The sequence below is a fragment of the Amblyraja radiata genome, unplaced genomic scaffold (assembly GCF_010909765.2).
Source record: "Amblyraja radiata isolate CabotCenter1 unplaced genomic scaffold, sAmbRad1.1.pri scaffold_424_ctg1, whole genome shotgun sequence".
NCBI classification, from domain to species: Eukaryota; Metazoa; Chordata; class Chondrichthyes; order Rajiformes; family Rajidae; genus Amblyraja; species Amblyraja radiata.
Genome location: NW_022630530.1, coordinates 54,385 through 75,303, shown reverse-complemented (window position 1 = coordinate 75,303; position 20,919 = coordinate 54,385). Strand labels below are relative to the sequence as shown.

The 20,919-nt window shown below is 49.8% G+C and overlaps 1 long non-coding RNA gene across 1 annotated transcript; it reads left to right on the top strand.

Moving 5' to 3' along the window:
- Positions 1–2,701: 2,701 nt before the first annotated feature.
- On the top strand, positions 2,702–20,636 carry LOC116969934. Its single transcript, XR_004410964.1, has 3 exons — positions 2,702–2,822; positions 17,870–17,873; positions 20,623–20,636. It is a non-coding gene; the product is annotated as an uncharacterized LOC116969934 (long non-coding RNA).
- Positions 20,637–20,919: the final 283 nt, after the last annotated feature.

The following is a 20,919-nucleotide window of genomic DNA, read 5'->3' as shown; positions in this document are numbered from 1 at the left end:
ATTACCCCCCACTCTTTCACAGGCTTCTATTTCACTTCTTCTTAAAAAAAGACAAGGATCCGATGGTCGACGGCGGCTTCTGCTGTGGGTCGGGGGCATCCCGGCTGTGGGTCGGGATGGTGGGGTACGCGGGCGCAGCCAGTGCTCCGGCTGTGGGTCGGGACGGTGGGGCCCGCGGGTGCAGCCAATGCTCCGGCTGTGGGTCGGGACGGTGGGGCCGGCGGGCGCAGCCAGTGCTCCGGCTGTGGGTCGGGACGGTGGGGCCCGCGGGTGCAGCCAGTGCTCCGGCTGTGGGTCGGGACGGTGGGGCCCGCGGGGGCAGCCAGTGCTCCGGCTGTGGGTCGGGACGGTGGGGCCCGCGGGTGCAGCCAGTGCTCCGGCTGTGGGTCGGGACGGTGGGGCCCGCGGGGGCAGCCAGTGCTCCGGCTGTGGGTCGGGATGGTGGGGCCCGCGGGGGCAGCCAGTGCTCCGGCTGTGGGTCGGGACGGAGGGGCCCGCGGGTGCAGCCAGTGCTCCGGCTGTGGGTCGGGACGGTGGGGCCTGCGGGTGCAGCCAGTGCTCCGGCTGTGGGTCGGGATGGTGGGGCTCGCGGGCGCAGCCAGTGCTCCGGCTGTGGGTCGGGACGGTGGGGCTCGCGGGTGCACCCGACCATCCCGGCCGTATGACGAGGGTTGCAAGGAGACCAATGCAAAAGCCACAGGGTGGACGAGACACAGTCGCAACTCATCAACCGGCAGGGGATCGTGTCCCGAGAAATACTACACCCAGCAACGGCTGGGAGACGTCAGCAACAATGCAAACCAAATAAAACACAACAAATACATAAGAATAAACTAATAGCTAAATTCGGCGAGGTCATTAAAGTGTAAAAGGTGAAAAGAGAAAAAAAACTACAGTGAGCAAACAAGTCCATAGTGGTAGGAAACTAAATGTTCAAATTGTCCAATATCTGATGAGAAGTAGTGCTGGAAGCTGGAACACTGGAGGTTGCAGTGGCATCATCGGACCTGAAGTGGAGCTGTTGACGGAGGTCAGACTGCAGAGACTACCCCCCCCCCCCCCCCCCCCCCGAGGTGGCACTGTTGACGACGATCAGACTGCAGATACATCCAACGATCATAGAGCAGAGCAAGGATCACAGAGTCTGATTTACATCGGTGAGACCAAGCGTAGGTTGGGCGATCGTTTCGCCGAACACCTCCGCTCAGTCCGCAATAACCAACCTGAACTCCCGGTGGCTCAGCACTTCAACTCCCCCTCCCATTCCCAATCCGACCTCTCTGTCCTGGGTCTCCTCCATTGCCAGAGTGAGCAACAGCGGAAATTGGAGGAACAGCACCTCATATTCCGTCTGGGGACCTTGCGTCCGAATGGCATTAACATTGAATTCTCCCAATTTTGCTAGCCCTTGCTGTCTCCTCCCCTTCCTTAACCCTCTAGCTGTCTCCTCCCACCCTCCCATCCGCCCGCCCTCGGGCTCCTCCTCCTCCTCCCCTTTTCCTTCTGTCTCCCCCCCCCCCCCACCCCCCATCAGTCTGAAGAAGGGTTTCGGCCCGAAACGGCGCCTATTTCCTTCGCTCCATAGATGCTGCTGCACCCGCTGAGTTTCCCCAGTAATTTTGTGTACCTTAGAGCAGAGCAAGATGGGTTACTCTCACGCAAACGTGTAGTACGCTCATGGGCGGATTCATGGGTAATTATAGGACCCATTTTAGCCAAAGATCTTATAGCAGAGCAAGATAGGCTACTCCTGCGAAATGCAATGGACTGTCGTGTAGTACGCTATGGAGGGGACCATGGTCATTTTTCCCCGCCCATTTTAGTAACCTGAGCCTACCTGAACCGACCCGACTCGCAGTGTAATCAATGTTGTGGGGCAACAGTTTGTGTGGGTTAGATTCATAAATCTGTCAGTTCATACTTCTTGTCAAGAGTAAAATTTGATTCTGGTAATTGTCTTTTTTAATGTTTTTTAAATCATTTCTTTTTAAATGGCTCACAAGCAGTGTTTTGAGTTGATTTTGTAGTAACCGGAACCGTCCCGACTGGCAGGGTGATTGACATTAGCGGGGGAACTTTTTGTGCGTGATATAAGGTTAGATTCATAATTCTGTTAGTTCATAATTCTGTTAATTCTTGTTAAAGAATAAAATGTTTATAAACACACATACATGAAAATTATATAAATGTATATAATCATATAACACACACAATTATATTTCTTCTGATCCAAACATTTTATTCTTTAACAAGAATTAACAACTAACAGAATTATGAATTTAACCCTATATCACGCACAAAAAACTGTTCCCCCGTATTGTCAATTACCCTGCCAGTCGAGTCGGGTCGGGTCGGTTCCGGTTACTACAAAATCAACTCAAACACTGCTTGTGAGCCATTTAAAAAGAAATGATTTAAAAAACATTAAAAAAGACAATTACCAGAGTCAAATTTTATTCTTGACAAGAAGTATGAACTGACAGGATTATGAATCTAACCCTATATCACACACACAAACTGTTGCCCCGGAACATTGATTACACTGCGAGTCGGGTCGGGTCAGGTAGGCTCCGGTTACTAAAATGGGCGGGGGGAAATGCCCAGGATCCCCTCCGTAGCTACTACACGTCAGCCCATTGTATTTCACAGGAGTGGCCTATCTTGCTCTGCTACAAGATCTTTGGATACGTCATCGGAATCTGTGGAATTGTCTGCCTCAGACAATTGGTGGAGACCAATTATCTGGATGCCTGCAAGAGAGAGTTAGATTAAGCTCTTAAAGATAGCAGAGTCAATGGATATGGGGTGAAGGCAGGAACGGGGTATTTCCCTCTCGACCCATTCTCCTGCATTCTCCCCATAACAAGGAATGTTACAACATATTGAGATTTAAAATATCAAGCCTGTAATTTGTCCCATCAGATAAAGCTTAAAAATTATCTTAATTTGATACCTAATTCACTTTCATATTTCCAGTATTAAAAAAGTTATGTAATTTTCATACTCGGAAATTAGCATCTTGTTCCCTATTGCTTTTCCATTAACTGAAAACAAAAGCTGCGATCGAGGACAGTCAGTTGACATAAAAGCCCATAAGTTTCTTAAAAATTAAGAGAACTGAATGAAAATTTCAGTTATTATAGATTGAAATATTCTGAAACAAATATGATACGTCTTACTTGGATGGCCTGAAAGTAAAGTATATAATTAGTTAATTATCTAATTAAGTAGCTAAATACAAAATTATCCGTTGTGGCGGAAATAGTAATAAACACCTTGACAATTCAAAAATCTGATATTCTCAAGAACAGAACTTCACTATTATTGAAACGTTAAAACAAATAGTAAATACCCAACACAAAATCATATTCATCGGTGACTTCAAATCAATTTAATTTTTCTAAATTCAATTACTAGATCTAATGTTAAGAAAGTGCTAAAATTAAATGTTTAAATAGCCAATGTATCCAAAAAACAAACAGATCCCATTCACACAAGAATTCACAATATATCACGATTTTTAAATCTCACTTTGTCATCAACTTATATGACAAATGGTAGGAATTGAATGTTTAACTCCCATAAAGTTTACTCTTTCTCACTGCAACAGGCAAGGGCCAGTTTACACAGGCATTTGTTCAAACTCCAGAAACATCCACTCCCAAGATAATCAAATTCATTATTTTTGCTCAACCATGTCATAAAAACATTTAATTATGTATATTTTGTGTTATTTTATATACACGATCAATATGTTCATAGCAAACCTCTCACGAAAACTTTACTGTGGAAGTTTACAGATATTTAGTATTAAAATATTAATCCTGGATAGACAATAACAGAAAATATAGATTATTTAGGTTCTTGTGACATGATTGTGCAAACAAATTATGAATTTGATTATCTTGGGAGTGGCTGTGTCTGGATTGTGATTGATCGGAATGTGGCCACGACATTTATGATTTAAGCCCATATCGGCAGACAAGAACAGGGGCCTAAATAACATTTGGCGCATCATCAGATTAAAATTAAACCATTCCAAAAAGCAATAAAAGATGTTGAATAAACGACATACCTTTTATTTTGTCATGCACTTGCGATCTGTGATGTTGAAGGTGTTGCCGGTGTTAGAAGTCGCGTTAACTTCATTCCAGGGATGCAATCGACCAGCAACTTTTTGTTTTAAAAACGGTGGTGGAAACGCAGATCGGATTTTTTTCATCAGCTTGAAGTCCGAGCATTTTCCTCTCTGCCAATCAACACAAACCTGCATTTTAATTCCCCCCCCCCCCCCCCCCCCCCACACACACACACACAAACAGTCTCTGGAAGCACATGCAGTGGGCAGAACTGGAGCGCCACTAATGGTAGGGTTTTGTAACAACGCTAGTGTATACTAAAACTCTGATCGTGTACGTGTCTATGTATATGTGCATATGTGTGTCTTTACATCTTTGTGAATAAAATACGCAGTGACGATAACATTTTTGCATATTCTGGTTGACATTTTTCCGTCGAGGCAGGGATCACTGTATCTGAACATTTCATCTTTTATTTCTCGACTTGTTATATATTAAAGTTGAAAATTGTCAAAGAATATTGAATGAAAAAAGACTAGTTTCCGCTGATGATGCCACAGAATCTTCCATGCGCCTCGAGTGACGTCATAACCCCGACCCCTCCTCCCGGTTATTCAAAAGACGCCGCTGTGGAAGAAATGACGAGCCCGGAGATGAAGTCGGCCCCTGGAACGGCCGATCTCCCAGACCTCGGGAGGCTGCTGCCGCAGGCAAAGCCTGGTGACTGGGACTGGACCTGGAGTGAGAGCCGAACCCTCTGTCTTCTCTGTCTGGCTCTGCCTTCTCTCTCTGTCTCTGCCCACTCTCTCTGTCGCTGCCCTCTCTCTCTGTCTCTGCCCACTCTCTCTGGCTCTGCTCTCTCTGTCTGTGTCTCTGCCCTCTCTCTGTTTCGGTCTGTGCCCTCTCTGTCTCTGTCTATGCCATCTCTGTCTCTGTAACTGCCCTCCCTCTCTCTGTATCTGCCCTTTCTATCGCTATATATGCCCACTCTCTCTCTGTCTCTGCCCCCTCTCTCTCTGTCTCTGCCCTCTATCTCTGTCTCTGCCCTCTCTCTATGCCCTCTCTCTCTCTGTCGCTGCCCACTCTGTCTCTGAAATCTCCCTCTGTCTCTGCCCTCTCTCTCTGGCTCTGCTCTCTCTGTCTGTCTCTGTGTGTGTCCCTCTCTCTCTCATTCTGCCCCATCTCTGTCTCTGCCCATCGCTCTGTCTCTTTTCCTCTCTCTGTCTGCCCCTCTCTCTCTTTCTCAGCCCCGCTCTCTCTTTCTCTGTCCCTCCACTCTCTGCCCATCTCTCTCTCTCTTTGCCCGTCTCTCACTCACTCTGCCCCTCTATCCCTGTCTGTGCCCCACCCTCTCTTTTTCTGCCCCTCTCCCTGCCTCTGCCCCTCCCCCTCTCTCTCTCTCTGTCTCTCTCTCGCTCTCTCTCTGGCTCCCTCTCTCTGTCTCTGCCCTCTCTATCGCTATATCTGCCAATCTTTCTCTGTATCTGCCCCCTTTGTATGTCGCTGCCCTTTCTCTCTGCCTATGCCCTCCTTCTCTCTGTCTCTGCCACCCTCTCACTGTCCCTGCCCTCTATCTCTGACACTGCCCTCTCCCTGTCTCTGTACTCTCGCTCTGTCTCTGCCCTCTCTGTCTCTGGACTCTCTCCCTCTGCCCTCTCTCTCTCTCTCTGCCCCCTCTCTCTGTCTCTGCCCTTCTCCCGGCCTCTGCCCCTCCCTCTCTCTCCCTTTCTCTCTCTCTCTCTCTCTCTCTCTCTCTCTCTCTCTGGCTCCCTCTCTCTGTCTGCCCTCTCTATCGCTATATCTGCCATGCTTTCTCTGTCTCTGCCCCCTCTGTCTGTCGCTGCACTTTCTCTCTGTCTCTGCCCTCCCTCTCTCTGTCTTCCCCCCTCTCACTGTCCCTGCCCTCTATCTCTGTCTCTGCCCTCTCCCTGTCTCTGTACTCTCGCTCTCTCTCTGCCCTCTCTGTCTCTGGACTCTCTCTCTCTCTCTGCTCTCTCTCTCTCTCTCTCTCTCTCTTTCTCTGCCCCCTCTCCATGTCTCTGTCCCCTCTCTTTGTCTCTGCCTTCCCTCTGTCGTCTTTCACTGTCTCTGCCCTCTCTCTCTCGGTCTCTGCCCCCTCTCTATATATCCTCTCTGTCTCTGCCCCTCCCTCTCTATCTGACCTCTCTCTCTGTCTCTACCCCCTCTCTGTCTCTGCCCTCTCTCTGTATCTCTGCCCTCTCTGTCTCTGGACTCTCTCTCTCTCACTCTCTCTCTGCCCTCTCCCTCTGTCTCTGCCCTCTCTGGCTCTGGACTATCGCTCCTTCTCTCTGCACTCTCTCTGTGTCTCTGCCTTCTCTCTCTCTCTCTCTGCCCTCTCCCTCTCCCTCTCTACCCTCACTCTCAGCATCTGCCCTCTGTCTCTATACTCTCTCTCTGTCCTCTCTCTCGCTCTCTGCCCGCTCTTTCTGTCTGTGCCTCCTCTCTCTCTGTCGCTGCCCTCTGTCTCTGTTTCTGCCCTCTCTCTCTGTCTCTGCCCTCTCTCTCTGTCTCTGCACTCTCTCTCTGCCCCTGCCTCCTCTCTCTCTGCCCTCTCACTCTGTATCTGCCCCCTCTCTCTCAGTCTCTGACCCCTCTCTCTGTCTCTGCCCCCTCTCTCTCAGTCTATGTCCTCTCTCTCTATGCCCTCTCTTTCTCTGCCCCTCGCTATGTGTCTCTGCCCTATCTCTCTCTCTGTCTCTCTCTCACTGTCCCTCTATTTCTTTCTGTGCCCCCACTCTCTCTATTTATGCCCCTCTTACCCTGCCTCTGCCCTCTCACTCTCTACCTCTCACTCTACACCTCTATCAATGTCTCTGCCCCTCTATATCCGTCTCTTTCCCTCTCTCACTCTGCCGCTTTCATTGTCTCTCTGTATCTGCCCCTCTCTCACTTTCTCTGCCTGTAAAGAAGTTAAGTCTGACACACTTGTAACTTTACTTATTGTTTAATGATCACTCAGGTTAGACACATTCCAGCACTTACTGCTTGCAGTCTATAGCCGTGCTGGAACCAAGAGAGGGAGGGAGAGATAGAGAGAGTTATTAAACTTGATAACTAAGGCGTGGTCAGTGGTACTGAGGTAGCTATATTATTGGTTGCATGCATGAACCATCTACATCCTTCCCCTTAGAAATCGCCGTAACGAACAGGTGGCTTGACAATGCGACCCAAGCGCGTACGTACAAGCCCCCCCCCCCCCCCCCCCCCCCCCATCGGAAAGAAGAGAAGGCGGAGCGGAGGCAGGCGATACATTTAAAGCAGGAGCAAGCGCAGTCGAAGCTGGATAGACAGGAGGGGGAGGTGAACTCTTAGGAGGTGAAGCAACGCGGCCAAAACAAGGCGGTAGATTAGGAGGAGAACGCGGCAGGCGAGGGGTCAGCAGCATGCGGGGAACAGCAGGGAAATCGGCAGTGACAGGCTGGGACGGCAACGGAGGAGCATAAGGACCCGCAGGTACGGGCTTCGGCTCGTTCACAGCCAGCAGGTGTTGACGGCTCCGACGATAGACAGTCCCGTCGTAGTCCACCAGGTAAGATCTGGGAGAGTCAGCCACACCCGCCACGGTCGCGAGGAGGGAATAGCCGGTGGAAGTCTGCATCCGAACGACCTGCCCGGGCAGTAGAGGCGACAGCGGGCGGCAGGACTTGTCATGCGACCGTCGTTGAACTTCATGCTTCTGGTCAATCCGTCGTTGGACAGTGGCAGGCTCGAGCACTTTGGGTAGCAGGGCCTGTTGGGCGATTGGCATGGGTGGTCTTGTCATCCTCGACATCAGACGCTGGGCTGGGGAACCCATCGTTGGGTCCCGGGAGATGTTACGTAGGTTAAGTAAGCCCAGGTAGCAATCGCAGTTGGACAGGCGGGACTGCTCCTGCAGACCATTAACACTCCGCACAGCCCGCTCGGCCAGGCCATTACTTTGTGGATACTCAGGGCTGCTGGTGTAGTGATGGAAGTTCCACCTGGCAGCGAAAGCCTTGAATTCTGCGCTGGTGAATTGCCGGCCGTTGTCGGTCTGCAAGCAAACAGGGGCACCGAAGGTGACGAAGTGCCTGCGCAGTTTGCTGATGACCATCTCGGATGTGATGGAAGGAAATATGTCCACTGCGAACCAGTTGGAGTACGAGTCGACCAGGACGAGAAATTGCTTGCCCCGCCATTCGAATATGTCGGCAGCCAGCGATGTCCAGGGCATGGTAGGCGCCGGCTGCTGCAAAAGGGTCTGGCGCTGCTGGTGTGGGGCGAGGTTGTTGCAGGAGGGACAGGAGGGCACTCTGTCCCTGATCTATTTGGCCATACCGGGCCATTAGAATTGTCCTTGGGCATGAGAAATAGTTGCATCGACCCCAGGATGACCGCTGTGGGCTGCGTTGTAGTATAGATCATACAGAGAGACTGGGACTACGACCTTGTGGCCCTTGACGATAACCCCGTCTTGGATCACCAGTTCATCGCGGACGAGGAAGAAGGGCTGGGCACTCGACGGCAAAGTGGTGCGTCTGTCGGGCCACCCGCGCTTGATAACGGCTGCGAGCTGCTGCAAAGCAGGGTCAGCGGCGGTGTACTCGGTCAGGCATTGTAGCTGCTTGGTCGGGACAAAGTTGACATAAGTACCAGCAAGGCCTCCTGCTCTTAGGGGTGACGGTCACAGGAGGCTAGTGGGGCACGAGACAGGGTGTCAGCCACATGCATCTCAGTGCTCTTCTTGTAAACGATTTGGAAATCAAATCGCTGGAGCTGCAGCATCATGCGCTGCAGCCTGGCGGGGGCAATATGTATCGGTTTGTTGAGGATAGTCACTAAAGGCTGGTGGTCGGTTTCGACTGTGAACTTGCTGCCGATGAGGAAGTCCTTGAACTTGGATCAAGCGAACACCACCGCCAGGAACTCCTTCTCGATCTGAGCATACCGTTGCTCCGTGTCGGTCATGGTCCGTGAGGCCTACGAGACCGGTAACAGCGATCCGTCCTAGTAAAGCTGCAGGCAGGCAGCACCTAGTCCAAAACGAGAGGCATTGCAGGTAACAACAATGGGACGGCGCAGGTCTAAGAATTTTAGAGTCGGGGTACTGGTCAACATAGACTTCAACGATTCGAAAGCCTGCTGGTGTTGTGGAAAACAGGACCAGGCAGTGTCTTTTTTAATTAGTTGTCTCAGGGAAGAGCTCAGCTCACTGAGATTGGGGATGAATTTCCCCAGGTAGTTGACCATGCCCAGGAATCGTTGCAGACCCTGGACGTCGGTGGGGGCTGACATCTGGGAGATTGCATTCGTCTTTTGCGGGTCGGGCTTCAGTCCATTAGAAGTGAAGATATGCCCGACATAAGGCATCTCGGAGACGCGGAATCTGCACTTTTTTTCGTTCAGTTTCAAATTGATCTGTCGGGCCCGGTCCAGGACCCGCCGGAGGTTCTTGTCATGTTCGGCGGCATTCTTCCCGTAGACTGGAAATATCATCCACGATGATGGCACACGGCATGCCGGCGAACAGCTGTTCCATGGACCGCTGAAACACCTCGCTGGCAGAGTTAATACCAAATGGCATCCGTACGAACTTGAATCTGCCATATGGAGTGGCAAACGTTGTCAGGTCGGAGGAGCATTTGTCGAGAGGTTTTTGCCAGAATTAGCTCTTGGCATCAAGGACAGAGAAGACCGTGGCCTGGCGGACGAGCTGCAACATCTTCCACGGTTCTCATGGGGTAGTGTGGTCGCCTGATCGCGAGGTTCAAGTCCTTCGGATTAATGCATACCCGTATCTCGTTCTTGTCCTTCTTCAGGGTGGCGACCATGGTGGAGACCCAGTCGGTCGGTTCGCTAACCGCTTCCAGCACTCCCATAGCGACCATGCTCTTCAGCATTGAGTCAACTTTATCCTTCATAGCAAGGGACACTCTATGTGGTGCACGGGCCACAGGCACCACCTTCGGGTCGGTGGCGATCTTGTAAACGAGAGGTAGCTTGCCCAGCTCATTGTCGAACAGGTCCGGGTACTGAGACATCGGATCCAGCAGCACCTGCACTTCGTTGACAGTGCGATCGAAGGACACCAGTCCTAGGTCTTGGCATGCCTGGTTGCCCAACAAATTTACACAGTCATAGTCGAGAACATAGAACAGGAGAGGCCGCGATAACTTCTGCAGCACACAATTGCAAGTGGCCCTCCCCACAGGTTTCAGCACCTCGCCCCATAAGCATGTAAAGTCGAACGGCCTGCAGTCAGCCGCTCATTAAGTCTAATCTTTTTGAACAGGCTTGTTGACATAACATTGACCTTTGCCCCAGTGTCGATCTTAGCCGAGAAAGAATGATTGTTGACAGTAACGAGGACCGATGGATCAGGGAGTAGAGCAGGTGCGTGTAGGAGTGTGGTTACACTAGCGTCTCCTTGAGAACTAATTGGATCAGAGTCGTGGGCGGTGTCGATAGAGGACTGGGAACCAAACTCGTTATAGGCTTGTACCAGGTCTTTTAATACTTGTCTAGAAGCTGGGGGAAATTTCCCACGGGACCGGCAGGCCGCCGAGAAATGGTTAAATTTCTTGCAGAAATTGCAGGATTTTCCACAAGCCGGGCACTGCGACTGCATCGAATGCACATAGTTACAATTGGGGCACTTTTTAACAACGTGTCCGCCGGGGAGGTAGCTTGTCCGCGGCGCAGGTCTGGTGTTGTCTATTTTGGGACGCGGTCTGGTGAGAGCCGTTAAATTGATAGCTCGGCTATCGGACTCCCGCTGTCCGAACTGCGGGTCAACAACTTCGGCCAACCTGCATGCGTGCATGGCCTCGGTCAGAGTAAGATCTGGCTTCCTCCGTAGCTCCGATCGCAACTTCTGATCCAGCATACCCGTCCCTAGTAAGCTGGTCAGTCATATTTTCAAATCGGCACCTCTGGGCGAGATAGCGCAGAACAACAATAAAACAGTCAACTGGCTCAACAAGTTGTTTCCGCGTGAAGAACTTAGCTCGCTCTAAAATGCGGTTAGAGGGCAAGTCACAAACTTCAGCAAACTTCCGTAGCAAACATACCGGATCGTTGGCAGATTCCGCAGGTACTAGAACCTGATCGTTTTCATCCTGGACCGCGGGATTGTAGGCAAAGGCAAATGCTCTCCTCATGGCATCAGGACCAGCAAGGTTCAGCAGGAGAGATGCTTTGACGGCGTCGGGATCGTACCGGTGAACGATATTAATGTAGTGTGTGAAATCCAACTCAAAAGTCGCCCAGCGCTCCGCTATGTCAGCATCAAAGACCAGGGGCGAGGGTTTGCGGCACGAGGAGGCCATGCTGGTAGAGGGGTACGAAAAAAATAATCCGATAAAGCAACACTTTCAAAGAAATAACACCCGAAGAACAGGAGGCGCGCGTTTTAACTTTCTGACACCATGTAAAGTTCCTAAATCTGACACACTTGTAACTATACTTATTGTTTAAGGATCACTCAGGTTAGACACATTCCAACACTTACTGCTTGCAGTCTATAGCCGTGCTGGAACCAAGAGAGGGAGGAAGAGATAGAGAGCGTTATTATACTTGATAACTAAGGCGTGGTTAGTGGTACTGAGGTAGATATATTATTGGTTGCATGCATGAACCATCTACACTGCCCATCCCCTCTCTGTCTTTGCCCCCCCCACCTCTCTGTGCTGCTCTCTCACTCACTCTGCCCCTCTACCTATGTATGTGCCCCTCCCTCCATGTATCTGCCCCTCTCCCTGTCTCTGCCCCTCCCGCTCTCTGTGTCTCTGCACCTTCTCTCTGTCACTGCCCCTCTGTCTCTGCCCTCTCTCGGTCTCTGCCTCTCTCTCTGTCTCTCTCCCCTCTCTCTGTCTCTCTCCCCTCTGTTTCTGCCCCTCTCTCTCTCTATCTCTCTCTCTCTGCCCTCTCTCACTGTCTCTTCCCCCTCACTCTTGATCTGCCCTCTCAACGTCACTGCACGCTCTCACTGTCTCTACCCTTTCTCTATCTGTCTGCTCTCTCTCTGTCTCTGCCCTTTCTCTCTGCCCCTCTCCCTCTTTGGCCGACCCTCCCACTCTGTTCCCCATTCCCGTTGCCCCCTCATTCTCTGCCCGCCCTCTATGCACCGCCTTCCTCTCTGCCCACCTCCCTCTCAACCCCCCTCTCTGCTCTAACTCCCTCTCCGCCCCTCCCTCTCTGTCCCCCTCTCTCTGCCCCCTCTGTCTCTGCCCCCTCCCTCTCTGCCACCTCCCTCTCTGCCCCTTCCCTCTCTTCCCCACTCCCTCGATGCCTCCCACCCTCTTTGCCCCCACTCTCTCCCCTCCATCTCTGCCAACCTCCCCTGAATGCCCCCCTCTCTGACCCCCTCCATCAGCCCCCTCCCTCTCTGCCCACTCCCTCCCTGCCCCCTACCTCTGCCCCCTTCCACTCTGCCTCCCTGCCTCTCTGCCCCTTCTTCTCTGCCCCCTCCCTCTCTGCTCCCTCCATCTCTCGCCCATCCTTCACTGCCCCCGCTCCCTCTATGCCCCAGTCTCCCTCTCTGCCCCCGCCTCCCATTCTGCCCACGCTGCCCCCTCCCTCTCTGACCCCCTCCTTCTCTGCCCCAATCCCTATCTGCCCCCATCCCTCTCTGCCCCCTCCCTCTGCCCCCTTCCTCTCAACCTCGTTCTGCACCCCTTCCTCTCTGCCCACCCCTCCCTCTCTGACCCCCCTATCTGCTCCCCTTCTTTCTCTGCCCTCTCCTTTTCTGGCCCCTCCCTCTATCGCCATCCCCCCTCTCAGGCTAATCCCGCTCTACCCCCTCTCTCTCAGCCCCCTCCCTCTTTGCTCACCCCTCTGTCTCTGGGGAGTGGTGAGTATTGTGAGATATGCGTGACTGGTGGTGTATTGCGTTCGGGAACCATCCCCTGTGACGCTGCGCCCACCCCCTCCCCAACAGTAGCACCCTCCCTCTCTACACGCCCTACCCCACCCCCCTCCCTCCCTCTCCCTCTCTATCCGCCCCAGCGCATTTTTGGGGCTATGCTTGAGTGGATAGGGAGGGTGATGGGATAAAAGGAGCGAATGGATAATATTAAGTGTGGGGGGGGGGGGGTTAGTTTGTGTGCGCGTTCAGGGGCCGGGACCCAACGGACCCCCCTTGGTCTAGTAAAATATAAAATTGAGAGTGTAAAAGGACTAAGGAAGTAAATCAGTTGAAAGCTTGAATAAAATGTGTTTAGCTTACGTTTAAAAATATCAATTGAGTGGGCGTCTCTCATAGCTCTGGATCGGGTATTCCACAGTTAGGGGGCGTAATTGAAAACGGCTGCTCCACCAATGTTGTTATTGCTGCGGCATTGAGTGTCAAACAGGCCGGCATCAGAAGACCTGAGCGCTCGAGTAGGGGATTACGGAAGGAGGGACATTGTAAAATATGCTGCTCCTAAACCAATTAGGGCTTTATAGACAAGATGGAGGACTTTATAGTCTATCCTGGATCTCACAGTGAGCCAATGAAGGGTGTTCAAGACTTTGGCGAGGCGGCATTCGGATTACTGTATTCAGTTGTGGTTACTCAGTTCTATCAAGCTTTTCACTAAAGCTGTAACGAGTGCAGACCATGCTGCCCGGACTTGAAGGCCTGAGCTATAGGCAGAAGTAGGGGAGTCTAGGAATGTCTTCCATGAAACGCAAGTGCTGAGCGGTGATCTTACAGAGGTGTATATAATCACAAGAGGATAAGGTGAATGCCAATTAATTTAGCGCAGGGGAATCAACATCCAGAGAATATGAGTTAAAGGTGAGCGAGGAAGCTGATGGCGACCTTTCAATACAGGGGGTGGTGTTTCTATGGAACGAGTTGCGAGAGGATATAGTTGAGGCAGGCACTAAAATAACGTTCAAAGTACGGCTTGATGGCAACAACGATACAATGGTTTGGGACAATATGGGACAAACGTGAGCATGGGGGGGACTAGTGTGGGTAGAGCATTTTGTTCGGCATGGGGAAGTTGGGCAGAATGGCCTGTTTCCTTGTTGTGTGACTACAATTATATGGCGATGACACGCATGGGCTGTTCAGTCCTTCCGTTTAACATAATCCACCTGCTCTCTTCTGACAAGAATAAATTCACCGCGTCCACTTGACTGAATTCCGATCTGTCCTTGTAACAGACACGGACTGTCGACCTGGAAGAGTATTCCTGTTCCTCTCTCAAGGGAAGCTGTTCGATTTGCTCAACACTAACATTTTCACAGTTCTAACTGTGGAACAAATTGCAGTGAATTGGGCAGTAGGAGATAGGAGATTGTGGGAACAGGGGACGGGGGGGGGGGGGGGGGCGGTGGATGTAGCTCGGCTCATGCATTCGAGACATTGTCGCCATTCACGGGGCCAGTTTCTTCGCCGGTATCGAAGGGGTGAAATTTAAAACGACAATTTCATAAATCACAGATTCTCCACATAGATCAATCCCAACGTAGACTAACGTTGAGGAGTGAGGAATCGTTGCTGCCCACATCTGAGAGAAGGCCAATCACTACTGCCTCCTCCCCAGCGAGAAGGGTGACCTCAGCTGTGATGAAGCAGTGTCACCTGTGTCCATACAAATGCTCATTATTAACAACCATATATATTCTAATTATTCTCATATATTCAGCCGCTTCAGGGGACACGACAATATTATATTCCCCTTGATAACCCGGTCCCCACCACCATTCTACCCACCCATCGGACACCCAGCGACAAGGAGACAGTTATTGGAAGTGATTAGAATAGTTTATTTCTGGTCACTATGAACAACCTGTTTCCCGTGTGATTCACGCACAAGGTGGTGTGACAGCGCGCTGTTATCCCGTGACTTACAATATCTGGTATTACTGCACCCGGTCAATATTGAGATTATATTGTGTAGAATGGAACTACAAATGCTGATTTATTTCATGTCAACGCTTGGTTGTATACGGCAGCTACTGAGTTATATAATTCACACACACGGATAACTCCTGAACACATCGGTTTAAGTTGTATACACCTGTTCAATGTTCTACTATATTTATAACTAGACTGGCAATACTAATGTTTCAATTATATGATTAATTTTACAATGAAATACACGGGGTATGTAACCATGGTCTTCAGCCGCTCTCGGAACATTCCCTGGGTCAGGACATAAATACACGTGTTGGTGCAGGTACTCAGAACCTGGAGCATAAACGAAATTGTCTGAAGAGCACTGTCCGCGAAATACTCAGCGCCTAAAACGCGCTCAGCCACAATATATACAACCGCAGTGCTCCACAACGCGATGAAACTGCCAGATATGCTGAAGAGTAAAACGATGGATTTCCTCCGGCTGTCCATCTCCGGATCCTTGCCATTCTCTCCACTGTTGCGGCCCCGGAGCAATCTGCGAACTCTACCAGAGACTAGAATGTATCTGGTGGTCAGTGAAATGACCAACAAAAACAAAACGAACGGGAGACAAGGAGTTACAGTTAAGTGCAAGAAATCAAACGAAGTCCATGAAGGTGAGGTGAAGAATGACTGTTTCAAGGCACACCCTCTCGGTTTATTATCGGTAATATATACCGATTCGAATGTAAAATACCACGGTACTTTTATTAAGCAGCTCACAGCAATTACCGCTCCGATAACAACACTGGCCGTTCGCTCGGTGCAATATTTAGTTTTCAGCTTCTGACAACAAATTGCCACAAACCGATCAAACGTGAACCCCACGGTGAACCAGACAGAGATTGTTGTGGCTGCGCAGCCCATGGGAAAGTTGACGGAGCACACGGGGGTGATAAGGGGGGACTTGATAGAGGTCTTTAAATGATGAGAGGGATAGACAGAGTTGATGTGATCAAGCTTTTCCCTTTGATAATAGGGAAGATTCAAACAAGAGGGCATGACTTCAGAATTAAGGGACAGAAGTTTAGGGGTAACATGAGGGGGAACTTCTTTACTCAGAGAGTGGTAGCGGTGTGGAATGAGCTTCCAGTGGAAGTGGTGGCGGCAGGTTCGTTGGTATCATTTAAAAATAAATTGGATAGGCATATGGATGAGAAGGGAATGGAGGGTTATGGTATGAGTGCAGGCAGGTGGGACTAAGGGAAAAAAGTTGTTCGGCACGGACTTGTAGGGCCGAGATGGCCTGTTTCCGTGCTGTAATTGTTATATGGTTATATGGTTATATGATGGTGAAGAACGACAGCGGGAAATACATCCCAACAATGGACCTTATTATGACATCAGTGATGAGGACCATGAGGTCGGCCGCTGCCATTCCCACCAGGTAGCGAGTGATGCATTTGGAGAGACCGCATTTTCCCCGGGACAGGATAACAATTGTCACCACGTTAACTGCGAAAGAACGAACGAAGGATGTTACAGTATGTGGCGTTCACAAAGAATACCCAGAACTGAAAGGATTTCCGAGTGACATTTACTACTGAGTTTCAAGAATAAATGAAATTACAAGTCACATCAGCAGTTAGATAATGAAAAGATTCGTGTCACACACAGCTCACGGGATCCTGGTTGGATCCGCTCCTCTGTCTCTGGCTGTCCGCCGGTTCCCTGATCCAATCGAGAGATCATTCAGTATTTTCGCTGGGTGCTCTAATTGACTTCGCAATGCAGATGACAAGTGTGCCGGTGGCAGTGTATTGATCAGTGAGGGAGAATAACCTGCAGGGTTAAAGTAAATCAGAAGGTCGCCGAGAGGGTGACGATGTTCCTCTTTGGGAATGGCAAAACTAGACCGTATCTAGACCGTATGTCCTTCTTACCGAAAGATAAATGATGTTATTGGAGTACAATGCATAGAGAGAGGTGGAGTCATTCCGCGTGTAAACAAGCTCTTCGGCCCATCATGGCCATGTCCCATCTACTCGTGTTCCAACTACGCATGTTTGGCCCATATCCTTCGAAACCCTTCCTATCCATGTACCTATCGAATATTGGGTCAATAAACACAACCGCCAACCACAGTTTGTGAAGACTAGAGCCTGTAACTGGGGCAGTAACAGTTCAATTTGAAATTGTTCCACAGCTTCTAGTCCTCCAGGTGTTCGAATTACTTCAAAGCAATATTCACGGGCATCTTTGTCCCACAATTTTCCTGCTATTCCCCGTTGCCTGTTCACTCTGCCCATTAGCCACCGCACATTTATCATGCCCAGTGTTGAACTTCCTTCACACGACACAATCCAACTGTAGCTTCACCCACCTCACTCCTCCCTACATATTTACACTGCTGTGTTCACCGCACACTCAACCTGCCCAGTCTCCAACCGCCCAGTATCACTCTGCCCAGTCTCCACCTGGCTTCATCTTGCGCAGTCGCCACTTATTTATTGACCCTGCCGAGTACCAACCGCACCGGCACTCTTCCCGCTGTCCTGTCCCCTCTGCACCTACACCCTGCTCAGTACCTATCGCAGCTTCCTCCAGCACATAGCTCACCTGCCTTCATCTTCCCTATAATACACAGCTCCATCGCCGTACCCACCCCCCACTGCACCTTCACCCGTCGAAGTTCCTTCCAGGCCTTCACATGTTGGTTGGTGTATATGTTTGTAGATTACACCAACATGGCCGACGGACACAGCGGAATAGAGATCAGCTACAGCAATTGACGGCGAAATGACATTTGTGCTGTGCGAGGTCTCATGGGAAGTCGGACATGGGGCGGTGGTGGGGGGGGGGATATACAATTAATGGCATGACCATTATCAGCAGTGATTAACGGAGGTACCTTGGGGTCCAAGTCCAAAACTCCCTTAAAGTAGCAACACATGTAGATAGTGAGGTATATGAGGCACGTGGCATATTTGCCGACATTGGTCAGCACATTCAGTATAAGAGTCAGGGCATCGTGGAGCAGCGCTGTAGGACTTTGGACAGCAATTGGGGTATTACCTGAGTTCTGGTTGCCCCATTACAGGAAGGATGTGAAGGATTTAGAGAGGGTACAAAGGTTGCAAGAATGATGTCTAGATTACGGGGTATTGGCTACAGGGAGCAGTTGGAGGGAATTGGATTGCATTTTTTTCTGTAACGCCGAGGGTTGCGGGACGACCTGACAGAAGAATAGAAAACATGAAACTTTTTTCCCAGGAAAGAAAAATCAAAGACTGAATCAGAACTGAACGAGGAGGAGGACTCAAATGCAGGCTCAGACACAGGGCAGATCAGTTTTCAGAGTTTAATCAGTCCAAGTTGGTACACAGGTAAGCAAAAACGGAGGCAACAGTACAATCAAGGAGCAGGCAAAAACAGTGGTCGAAAAACAGGCAATGGTCGAGATAACAAGGTCAAAAGATTTCTAGAGCTGGAACGGGGTGATACGAAGTAACATACACAACGAACTGGCAATGAGAACTAAAACACAAAGGGTTTAAATACACAGACTAACAGGGGATAACGAGACACAGGTGAAACACATCAGGCCGGGGCCAACAATCACACGAGGGGAAACGACATGACAGGAAATGGGACCTGAAACGAGAGGAGATGTGAGACACCAAAATAAAACAAGAATGCAAACAATAATAATAAAAACAATTAGAAACAGAAACTAGATCAAACGTGAGACCTGACAGAGGGAAGAGCTTTAAGAAGGGCAAAGCATAAAGGAGATGTTAGGGGCATGTTTTATACAGAAAGGCTGAGTGCGTGGAACGCGCTGCCAGGGTGGGGGTTTGTGACGTTATTTTGGGCCAAGTCGGATAGTGGTGTTTCAGAGACTTTTAAATACGCCAATAGATTTGCAGAGAACATAAGGATATGGTTTATGCGCAGGCAGATAGGAGTTGGCCTTGGTATCATGTTCGACACAGACATTGTGAACCGAATGGCCTGTTTTGTGCTGTACTGTTCTATGATCTGTTTTGTTTTAAACAATTTCCTGTCACCACCTGATACAACTTTGTGTCTAATTCTTCCCAACTGGATCCTGTGTGCGCGAACCTTCCAGGTAAGTCTACCATGCGGACCCTGTGAAAGCAATGGATAAACTACAAAAGCAGATATAGACAACGTTTCTCTGGAACAAAGTCATGCTGTCTATTTATAATCAGTTTATCTTTCCAAATATCGATGAGGCATATAGCACTAATTTCCCTCAGGCAACTTTACCACCACCGATATCAGAATGACCCGCCTGCAGTTCCTTGCATGCATTACACATAAAAGACAGGCATCACTTCAAGGTCAATATCAACTTCTTCCCTTGCTGCCCACGTTTATGTTCCACTGATGCGCAGCAAACTATCTGCAGAGTGAAGCTTCAGTGGGGTGGGGACTGAGCCGGGGGAAGGCGCGGGCGGGACTGGACGGGATGAAGGTGCAGGGGGAAGGTGCAGTGGGGACTGTTGAGAGAAGAGTGTACAGCGGAGGGACAGACATACGTCAGGATAGATACCAGTGGGGAACGAGCATCCTCGGGTGGCTTATCGTGCGGATTTTCATTGTAATGTTTTATGTCATGCTGATCAGGGTGTTGGCGGGGTGTCTATCCGAGTGCGACAACGGAAGGTCAGACGGACAGTTGAGCTGCGGTTTTGTTTGGTGATCTGACCTGGAAGCATGTGCTGCAGTCAGAAGAGTTCCATCAAAATGCAGCAGATGTCCCGAAACCTGAATCACGTTGACTGCACCATGTACAACTTATTCAGTGTATGTCCACGACGTAGTGCACGCCCTGACCCACGGTCTCCACTCTGTCTCCACCGTTATCGCACACTCCACCTCCCTATTCCCATTTGCCGTCAATGCACTTTGTAGGGCTACCCTCCGCAACATCTCCAGTTCATTCATCAGAGAGAGAGCTTCCCACAGCTCGGAAGCAAGCCATTTGACCCACCACAGCCAAAGCGACATGGATGTACCCACATAACCCATAGCCTCAATGCCTTGGAGTTTCAAGTGTTCCTCTTGATGTCTTTAGTATCGCTGCCTACGTGAAACTATTTTGCAGCGCGTCCTAGATTCCGAGTCTGAATGAGAAAAGACCGCATCAGATGCTTTCAAATGTTTTATCTAACGTAATGCCTCTTGGATTTAACCCCCTCTTATTGAGGATGTTTCATAGCATGTATCCTGTCTATGCCCCTTAATTTGTCCAATTGTTAGATCTTCACAGTGTATTTTTCGTGAAAGGAAAATAAACTCAATCTATCGGCTCTTCCGTCATAACCAAAATTTACCATCGCAGAAAACAATTTTATAAATCTCCTCCCCACCTTCTACAAAGCAATTTAATTCACCCTGCAGTGTGGCGACCAGAGGTGCCCACAGAAGCGCAGATGTGGGGTAGCGAACATTGTATAAAAGTGTACCCCAAGCACTCTGCTCTTGGTTTGTTTGTGCGGCCGGTAAAATAAAATGTCACACACATTCAATTACAACTGATCTGCCTGTCATGCCGCCTCAGGAGTTCTTTGTGATTGTACAACATTGTGTTCGATAGATAATCCCTGCTGGTAGCCCACCCTATGCCCAAGGCTTACCCCAGCTCATCCGACGTATTAGTGAATGGACAAACTCGGGAAGCTGTTGGTATTGGGGAAGTGAATGTTGATGATGATGTGTACCAAGTGCAGAAAGTTGGGAAATCGTCTTGGAGACGGCCATGGTATGGTATTCATATATGTAGCGGGACTTCTCCGATCAACCAGTTGCATGTACAGTAATAGTGTATTCGTAAAAAACTTCTCACATGTATGTGGATAATTTGGCTCATTGAGCCTGTGCCGAACAATCGGGCTTTGCAAAGTGCGCGAATAGTCTTCTATATCAGTGCTTTCAATTATACATCCGAGGCTTTACAATTATTTCCTCTTCCAGACTTTCATGCAGACATTTATG